This window comes from Oryzias latipes, chromosome 10 (assembly GCF_053564925.1).
Source record: "Oryzias latipes strain Hd-rR chromosome 10, Olatipes_Hd-rR_3.1".
Lineage (NCBI taxonomy): Eukaryota > Metazoa > Chordata > Actinopteri > Beloniformes > Adrianichthyidae > Oryzias > Oryzias latipes.
In genome coordinates, this window is record NC_136246.1 from 32,716,322 (window position 1) to 32,725,521 (window position 9,200).

A 9,200-nucleotide genomic window follows, 5' to 3' on the forward strand; every position below is an offset into this window, starting at 1 on the left:
AAATATGTCATTATTTGCCCTTGTTGCTATTAGTGACAAACATATCACTGCATTTCCTTTCTACTCCTTCTCTGCAGATCGGGAAAGTCGGTGGGTCTGGCTCTCCACCCGAGACCTTCGGCTATGACTCCCCTGCAAATTGGTCCCAGGTACGGAGGTCCATTCCAGATAGTCAAACAGATCCCCCCTGTGTCTTACTGTCTGCTGTTACCTCGTGAATACCTTATCTTGCCAACCTTTCACATCTCGCTGATGAAGCCGGCCGGTGGACCTACAGATGGGGGGTCGAGGTCTGAGCTCTCTGATGTCGACATGCGGCCCTTAATGGTGGATGGCACGGTGGCCTATTTTGTAACTCCCCTCTGGATACATCACGGACACAAGGCGTTCTGTGTTGACGGGCGTTTATTGCACACAGGTGCCATCAAACATGCCGTGAGAACTGTACAAACATATAAATAAATATAAATGAAAATATTCTCACAGAGAACAAATTATGTCAATATACATCACATACATGATATAAACTAATATAAGACTTAGAAAAAACTCAATTGAATAAACTAATTAACATAAACTGTCATACCTCGTTGGCCGCAATACCACAAAGGGGGTTAAAAGACCTTTCTGCAACAACTCTTGAAATGACCCAAGTCCTTTTCCATGTAAAGGGAATAAAGTTAAACTCTTCACACTTTCTTCTTGTTATAACGTAAATGCTGACACTTTCTCCGTAGTCCATGTGCTCTGTCTGTAGCGTGTTACAACAATAACGGTCCTGACGGAAACAAAAATCAACTCAAAAGTTCCATTAACTGATAACGTGATTATTACCACTCCGATAATAATTACAAGGACTGTTTAACAGCAAATGAACATAAAATATGCATCACTGAAATTAATATGTAAACTTAAACTTAAACAACTTGCAAATGCCGTTGCTGGCAGTTACACTCCCACCAAATCACTTGTGATTTCTTAACAACTGAAGAAGGTCAAATAAAACACTCAAGAGTTTTAATGTAAGTAGTTTTTACTCATGACTCTGTGTTATTTGCTTCAAGGAGTGTTACTGTTTTAGTGATAGGCCTCTCCAAATATACTGGCTTAGTGAGTCGTTTTCCCTGACCATCAAGTGCTGAATCACTGATCAACAATTGCAGTTTCCTAACATGACCATCTGCACTAGGAAAGACCTTTGTAACTTTAGCCAGTTTCCACGCATTTCGAGGCACGCTTTCATCTTGAAGAATGACTATGTCGTTGACCTTCGAGTTTCTGTGGGCCTTGTGCCATTTTTGCCTCTGCTGGAGATTTAGCAGGTACTCCTTTTTCCACCTGGACCAGAACTCATTCGCCAAAAACTGCACTCTGCGCCATCTTTTGCGAAGATAAACATCTTCTGTCACAAACTGTCCTGGTGGTGGCAAGATGACTGAGGATTTCATTGTCAAAATGTGGTTGGGTGTGAGAGGCTGTGGTCCAGTGGGATCATTAAGCAAGTGCGCCGTTAAGGGCCTGCTATTTATGATTGCCATGACTTCATAAAAATATGTTCGCAGGGACGAGCTATCAAGTCTGCTGGAGGACTGATGGAGAATAGATGTTAAAACACTTCTTATTGTCCTGATCTGCCTTTCCCAAACTCCGCCCATGTGGCTGGCAGCTGGTGTGTTCATGACAAACTCACAACCCAATCGTTTTAGGGATTCTTGGTCCATCTGTCTTACAGTCTGCTGAAGCTCACGTTTTGCACCCACAAAGTTAGCACCCTGATCAGACCGAAGTTGACGCACATTTCCACGAATGGCAATGAAGGCTCGCAAGGCATTGATAAAAGAATCCGCAGTCATGTCATCGAGTACTTCTATGTGAACAGCACGAGAGCATAAGCAAGTGAATAGCAGACCATAACGCTTCAGTTCTTTCCTTCCTTCCTTTATGTAAAACGGAACAAAACAATCCATTCCACAATAAGTAAAAGGAGGCGTTGTTTCTACTCGATCATGAGGTAAGTCTGCCATTTTTTGTACTTGAGCACTTCTTCTTAACTTTCTACATTTGACGCACTTGTAGATGAAGGAAGACACTGCGTGACTACATCCAAGTATCCAGATGCCATTTGATCGAAGTTCATTCATTGTTATGCCACGACCCTGGTGTTGTACTTGTTGATGATAGTGTTCAATCAACAACTTTGAAATGTGGCTGCTTTTTGGCAAAATTGCCGGATGCTTGATGTATGGATGCAGGGTAGAATGTTTCAGCCGACCTCCCACTCTCATTACTCCTTGTTCATCCAAGAAGGGATTCAGTGTATGCAGCCGCTTAATCCTGTCTTGTGTTGTCATCTCTCCTTTGTGTTGGAGGTTTTGGATTTCTTCAGGAAATGTTTCTCGTTGAACAATGCTTATGATGGTAAGTTCTGCTTCTTTTCTCTCCTCCAGACTCGAAGCTACGTTGTTTCTTAATGACAAACCCTTGAACTCTCTGACACACCGCCTCAGTCTAGCAATGCCTTTGACTAACCTTCTCCAACTGGAAAACTTTGAAAAGCGGCTTGACAATGAGTCCTTTGCAGTCAGTATTTGTGCACAATGACCTTTCGAAGTTCTGGGTCTTCAACTGTTATGTCTCCCACCTTAATGTCATCACTGGGAAGCTTCTCACACCAAAGAAAATCTGGTCCAGTGAACCAATTGGAAGAAACAAGCCCCTTGACTGTGCAGCCCCTGGATGTATGATCAGCAGGGTTTTCTTCAGAGGTCACATGTCTCCACTGACTCGAATTAGTGCTCTGCTTAATGGCCTGAACACGGTTTGCCACAAATATGTGAAATCGTCTTGCATCATTGTTGATATATCCCAAGACGACCCTTGAATCAGTCCAGAAGAAGTCTTGAGTCTCAATATCCAACTCCCTTCTGAGAAGGTTACTGGTTCTCACAGCAACAACGGCCGCTGACAGCTCGAGCCTTGGGATTGTGGTGACCTTCGAAGGTGTCACTCTGGCCTTACCCATAACCAGGGAGCAATGGACTCGATGTGACACGCTGATTGCTCTCAAGTAGGAACAGACTCCATACCCTGAAGCACTTGCATCTGAGAAATGATGCAGTTCATAACGCTGAACTTGTCCAAAATTGTCTGGAACATAGCATCTCTGAATTTTTATATCAGCTAGGTTCTTCAAGTCCAAGAGCCAGGACTCCCACCGTGGGAGAAGATCTTCAGACAGTGGCTCATCCCACCCAATGTTGTTGCGACACATCTCTTGAAGTATCTGTTTACCAACTAGAATGAATGGTGCAACAAACCCAAGTGGGTCAAAGATAGATGCCACAGTTGACAATACTCCTCTTCTAGAGAGTGGTCGCTCATTCACCTCAACCTTGAATCTGAACTGATCTGAGACTATGCACCATTTGATTCCAAGAACTCTCTCCATTTGTAGCTCACCCAGAGCTAAGTCTTGATTTTGTGTTGTTTCAGCGCACTCCTCCTTGGGAATTGATGCCAGTACCTCAGTGCAGTTTGAAATGAATTTGTGGATCCTTAGTCTGCCAGAACTGCAGATCTGTCTTGCTTCCTTGATCAGCGTTATTGCTTCGTCCACAGATGTAACGCTCATCAACCCATCATCCACATAAAAATTTCTTTCAATGAAGCGAATGGCTGCTTGACTAAAAAATCCACGCCCCTGGGCTGCAACGTGTTTAAGACCATAGTTTGCGCAACCAGGTGATGAGGCTGCTCCAAATAGGTGTACTCGCATACGGTAGACTGTTGGCTCAGTGTGAAATTCTCCGTTGTCCCACCAGAGAAATCTCAAATAATCCTGATGTTCTGCTCTTACATGAAATTGATGGAACATACGTTCAATGTCACACATCACCGCTACTGGTCCCTTGCGAAAACGGCAGAGAACACCTATCAGACTGTTAGTTAACTCTGGCCCAGTAAGCAGGTGGTCATTTAATGACACGCCTTTAAACTTAGCGGAGCAGTCAAAAACCACTCGTATCTTCCCTGGTTTGTGGGGATGATACACTCCATGGTGAGGAATGTACCAGGCTGGACTCTTGTTGATTTCATCATGTGGAACCTTTTCTGCATCCCCATTTGATATTATTTCAGTCATGAAGTTTGTGTAATCTTTATGATATTGCTTGTCCCTCTCAAATCTCCTTTTCAGACATTTGAGGCGATGATTTGCACATCCTTTGTTGTCTGGCAGACTTGGGTTGTCTTCCTTAAATGGGAAAGGCATCTCACAGTGACCATTTGATTTCATTTTCAGTCCTTCTTCCATGATTGACATAAATCGGAGATCTTCTTGAGAGAGCTGAGCTTCTTCTGCAGATCTCTCGTTAAAGTCTGACTCAAGCATTTTCATCACATCTGGTGGAGTGATCAACTCTTTGACTTGAGTTCGGCATATGAATCTAACTTCATTTGTGAGTGTAGCAGTTGGCTGAAGATCAGGGATCACCTGTCTTACAACAATCTTGTGGCTGTTTCCAATTGAATCATTATAGTCCGAGCATGGACTGACACAGCCAACTATGCTCCAGCCCAGATCTGTTCTTTGAGCGAACGGTTCATTGTCATTTCCTGACACCACTTCTCTGGGTAACAAGGCTTGTGGACAGTTATACCCTATGAGCAGTCCAACATCACACTCTATCAATGGAGCGAGCTCTTCTGCTAGATGTTCCAGATGTGGCCACGCCCTTGCTGTTTTGGGTGTAGGAATGTGACTCAGGTTAGCAGGAATAAACTCTCTTGAGTAAGTTACTGGGAGAGGGATTCTCTTTGATGAATAGAAGCCTCTAACTTGCAGACCAGTTAATCTATGGCTTGGAATGACTGTGTTTCTTGATGCCAATGTGGATAGTTTTAACTGCACTGCCTCTTTGTGTAACTTCAGCATTTCTGCCTTTTCTTGCAAGATAAATGTAGTGTCACTTTGATTGTCTAGGAGTGCATAAACAAGAACTTCACTCTCTGGATCACTTATGGTCGACAACCAAACTGGAACAACTGTAGATGCATATAGACTGCTTACATCTTGCACCACTCGATTTGAAGTTGCATGGCTTGATGCTTCGTTGATCTGTTCAAACTTGATCCTTTCGCTTGATTTTTCCTTCTCCTTGTAGTTCTTACTCTCTTTTTGCTCTGTCTTTCTGCTCGGTTTGTCACGATCTTCATGTAGACATGTTGGGTGTTTACGTTTGCAAGTAACACATACGCTTCTTCCTTCACAGTTCTTTGAATGATGCCCTGTTCTCAAGCATCCAAAACACAGTTTTTTAGTTTTCACAAACTGAACTCTTTCAGAGATTGGCTTCTCCATGAACTTCCAACATGTTTGAATATCATGATTCAATTTCTCACAAAAAACACACCCCGAGTGTGTACCTTCTTTGGAACTGCTCAATAACACCTTTGCTCCAACATTGTGAGTCTTTGTTGACTTAACCCTTTCAGTGTCGTTAGACTTTAAAGCGTGAAGAGAAGTCACTGGATTGCAAGCTATTTTTGCCTCTCTGCCGATGAATTCAACAAACTGACTGAAGGTGGGAAATGATTTGTTCTCCTCTTCAATCTCCATCACCTTCCTGTTCCATCTGGCAACCAGCCAATCAGGAAGCTTGGTGAGAAGCTTCTGGTTTTCATCACTGTCATTAAGGACTTCCAGGCGCTTTATTTCTGACATTGCTGCTTCACAGCCTCTTAAGAAGTCTGAAAACTCTCTTAATTCTACACTGTCCTTGGGTCCTATTCTTGGCCATGAACTGAGTTTATCCTTGAAAGCTTTAGCAATCACAAAAGAGCTTCCATATCTTTCCTCCAGAATGTTCCATGCTGCCTGGTAGGCAGCATCTGTACTCAAGAGGAAATAACTCTCAATCGCCTTTCTTGCTGGTCCCCCGACATACTTGCGGAGGTAGTAAATTCTTTCATTCACTGAAATTTTCTTTCTACCTATCAGCGTTTGAAATGACATTTTCCACTCGTTGTATCTTAGTGGGTCTCCAGCAAAAACAGTAGGTTCTGGTACTGGTAGACGGCTCACATTGATAGACTCAGCTATTGCTTCAGCGAGAGCTGTTGTAGTGTCCTCTGGAGGTCTTTTAGGTTGCTTTTGGATGATATTGTTTGTTGCTGCCGCCTGCTGCTCTGTCCGTTTCCTTAAACTTGTCACACATTTGATTTGCACAGGTTTGGATTCATAAAAAGACTCAATTTCTTCTTCTGAGCTGATTTCTTGTTCATAAACCTGTAAGCGTGCCTTTGCAGCTTTCATCCTTTTAACAGTCTCTAAGCGTTCTATCTGTCTGCGTTTTTCTTCTAGTGCATTTTGTCTCGCAGCATTCTCTGCTTCCTGTAATGCAATTCTTTGTCTTTCTTGTGCTTCAAGCATTTCAAGTTCTTGCGTTTCACTATCTATCTCTTCTAAAACCTTTAGAGTAGCTTGGTTAGCAGCTAACTCTGCTGCCGCCTCTTGTTTCCTTACAGAGGAGACACTTGAATGTTTTGATCCCATGCTTGGGGTGTTTACTGACCTTAGACTCGGTGAGCTCGAACTGCTTTTCCGGGATAGTGCAGATGAGAGCAAAGAGCCAGCCTCCACCCAGTCCACTTGTTCTTTATTAACGTCTGGATTCCCCTCCATCTCTTGAAGATGGGAATGTCCACATCCAAGGATTTTCTTTGATACAGCATCGCAGGTGTCCACTCTACGTCGGGTTTCACTGTCTGGAGTTGTGCACTGTCGTAGCTCTTCATAGGCCCTTTTTGCATCTGTTGACAAGGACTGTATCTCGGTTAAAAGATCTTGTAAGATGTCACGTGAGGGAGCACCATCAAACATTTTCTTAGCTTCCTTGGCAACAACCTTCCACTTCTCATAACTGACAGTAAAGCGATCCTTAAGTTTCTTTGATTTATCATCATAAATTACTTGAGCTTTCTCAGTAAGTTTACGGGTTCTTTGGCTTCTTCGTGGTGCTTCAGAAGAAGCTTGAGGCTCAACTTCAACTTCAGAGTCATTTGATATAACATTCTTGTTGGATCCGCACTCATCCATAATGGGAAATGTTTTTGTGTGCTTAATCTATCTAAAGAAAAATGCAGCTAAATTAACCAGCTTGAGCTGCTTGAGAATACTACTGTAGTAAAATAATGAAAGAAAATAATTATACCTAACGTTACTTCTTTTCTTCAGTTAAAAAATGTACAAGAAATATAACCAAAATTTTTGCAGCACAAATTAACTTAAAACCTTTTGGCGATAATTTAAGAACACACTTTCTCTAACCAAACTAATTGTGTGCTTGCTCTTTTAAAGTTCAAGTAATATAATAACAGAACTAAGTCAAAATAACTTCAACTTAAACACATGCTGTACACCAGAATACTTATTTAGCACTTATAGAGTTTCTTTAAGCAAGCACTGAGTTAATCCACTTCTATACATTTAACTTAATTTAAAATGCATCTCTTCTTGGATTAGTCATGGACTGCCCTTTTTAACTCTTCTTGCAGCTTGTTAAGATTTTCCGTGTATGCGTCGTCTTAGCCTTGATGCTGATGTACAGACAGCCTCGGGAAACTTGCTTGCAGCTCCGTCAATGGCGGGCTCCTTTCATCACGTTCCACCTCACGCCGAGCGGAATCGAGTTCTCACTGTAACTCCCCTCTGGATACATCACGGACACAAAGCGTTCTGTGTTGACGGGCGTTTATTGCACACAGGTGCCATCAAACATGCCGTGAGAACTGTACAAACATATAAATAAATATAAATGAAAATATTCTCACAGAGAACAAATTATGTCAATATACATCACATACATGATATAAACTAATATAAGACTTAGAAAAAACTCAATTGAATAAACTAATTAACATAAACTGTCATACCTCGTTGGCCGCAATACCACAAAGGGGGTTAAAAGACCTTTCTGCAGCAACTCTTGAAATGACCCAAGTCCTTTTCCATGTAAAGGGAATAAAGTTAAACTCTTCACACTTTCTTCTTGTTATAACGTAAATGCTGACACTTTCTCCGTAGTCCATGTGCTCTGTCTGTAGCGTGTTACAACAATAACGGTCCTGACGGAAACAAAAATCAACTCAAAAGTTCCATTAACTGATAACGTGATTATTACCACTCCGATAATAATTACAAGGACTGTTTAACAGCAAATGAACATAAAATATGCATCACTGAAATTAATATGTAAACTTAAACTTAAACAACTTGCAAATGCCGTTGCTGGCAGTTACATATTTTGTCATAGAGATTGTAGATTCCCGGCCCCCGGGGGGGTCGGCTTCAATATCTGGTGGACTGGGAGGGGTATGGCCCACCGGAACGATCCTGGGTCACCGCTGACGACAACCTTGACCCCTCCCTGACTCAGTGACTTCCATCGATGCCACCCGGACAGACTTGCTGGATCTTGTTGATGGCCAGTTCCTTTTGCCATTTTAGAACAAAACTCAGCAGACCCAAACCTAGCAACCCGGATATAAAACGGATACCACAATGGAGGTTCATTAGTTTATTTTCCAGGCATTTCTTGAGAAACAGAAACGGGTACGGATGGCTTTGGCTGTTGGACAGCAGCAGACGAAACTGGCGAACATGTCTCAAGGAGAGGAGGTGCAGTCCAAGGAGTTGACTAGAGTAGCTTTGCTGTCCTTAGTGGTGTCAAGTCTTTGGAGGGAATGAGCTGGAGCGGCTTGTTCTGCTGGTTGCCTGTGGTAATGGTAAATGTGTGGGTTGAGTCCTTGAAAGCAACCAGACAGGGACTGTTAGGCGTGTGTCATGACTAACAAGACAAAACAGGCCGTGACGCTGGAACCCGGAAGGAGAGACAGGTGTGTTCTGAGGTGAATAAGAAATAGTTTTAATTTCTGTTCTTGATGCTGTAGGCTGCAGGCGAAGCAGGAGAATCCGAGGAGGACCCACGTCGAGGATAGATGGTAATCTGTGGCCTGTGGCATCACTGGTGGATACGACCGTGGCTCGTGGCGTGACAGGAGGAAATGCAGAGGCTTGGATCCGGGAACGTAGATTACTCAGGCGACCACTCGTGGTAATATAATCCTGAGAACAAGGTAGAGAGTGAGACTTAGGCAAAGGCTTAGTAACGATAGCTATGAACGTGACGACCATGCTATGC

General features: G+C 42.9%; 1 long non-coding RNA gene across 1 annotated transcript; it reads right to left on the reverse strand.

Moving 5' to 3' along the window:
• Positions 1-387: 387 nt before the first annotated feature.
• Positions 388-8,297, reverse strand: LOC111948044 (uncharacterized). The gene is made up of 3 exons (XR_013658427.1): positions 7,933-8,297; positions 587-7,788; positions 388-442 (listed from the first exon to the last, which is right to left on the reverse strand). It is a non-coding gene; the product is annotated as an uncharacterized LOC111948044 (long non-coding RNA).
• Between the last annotated feature and the right edge of the window lie 903 nt (positions 8,298-9,200).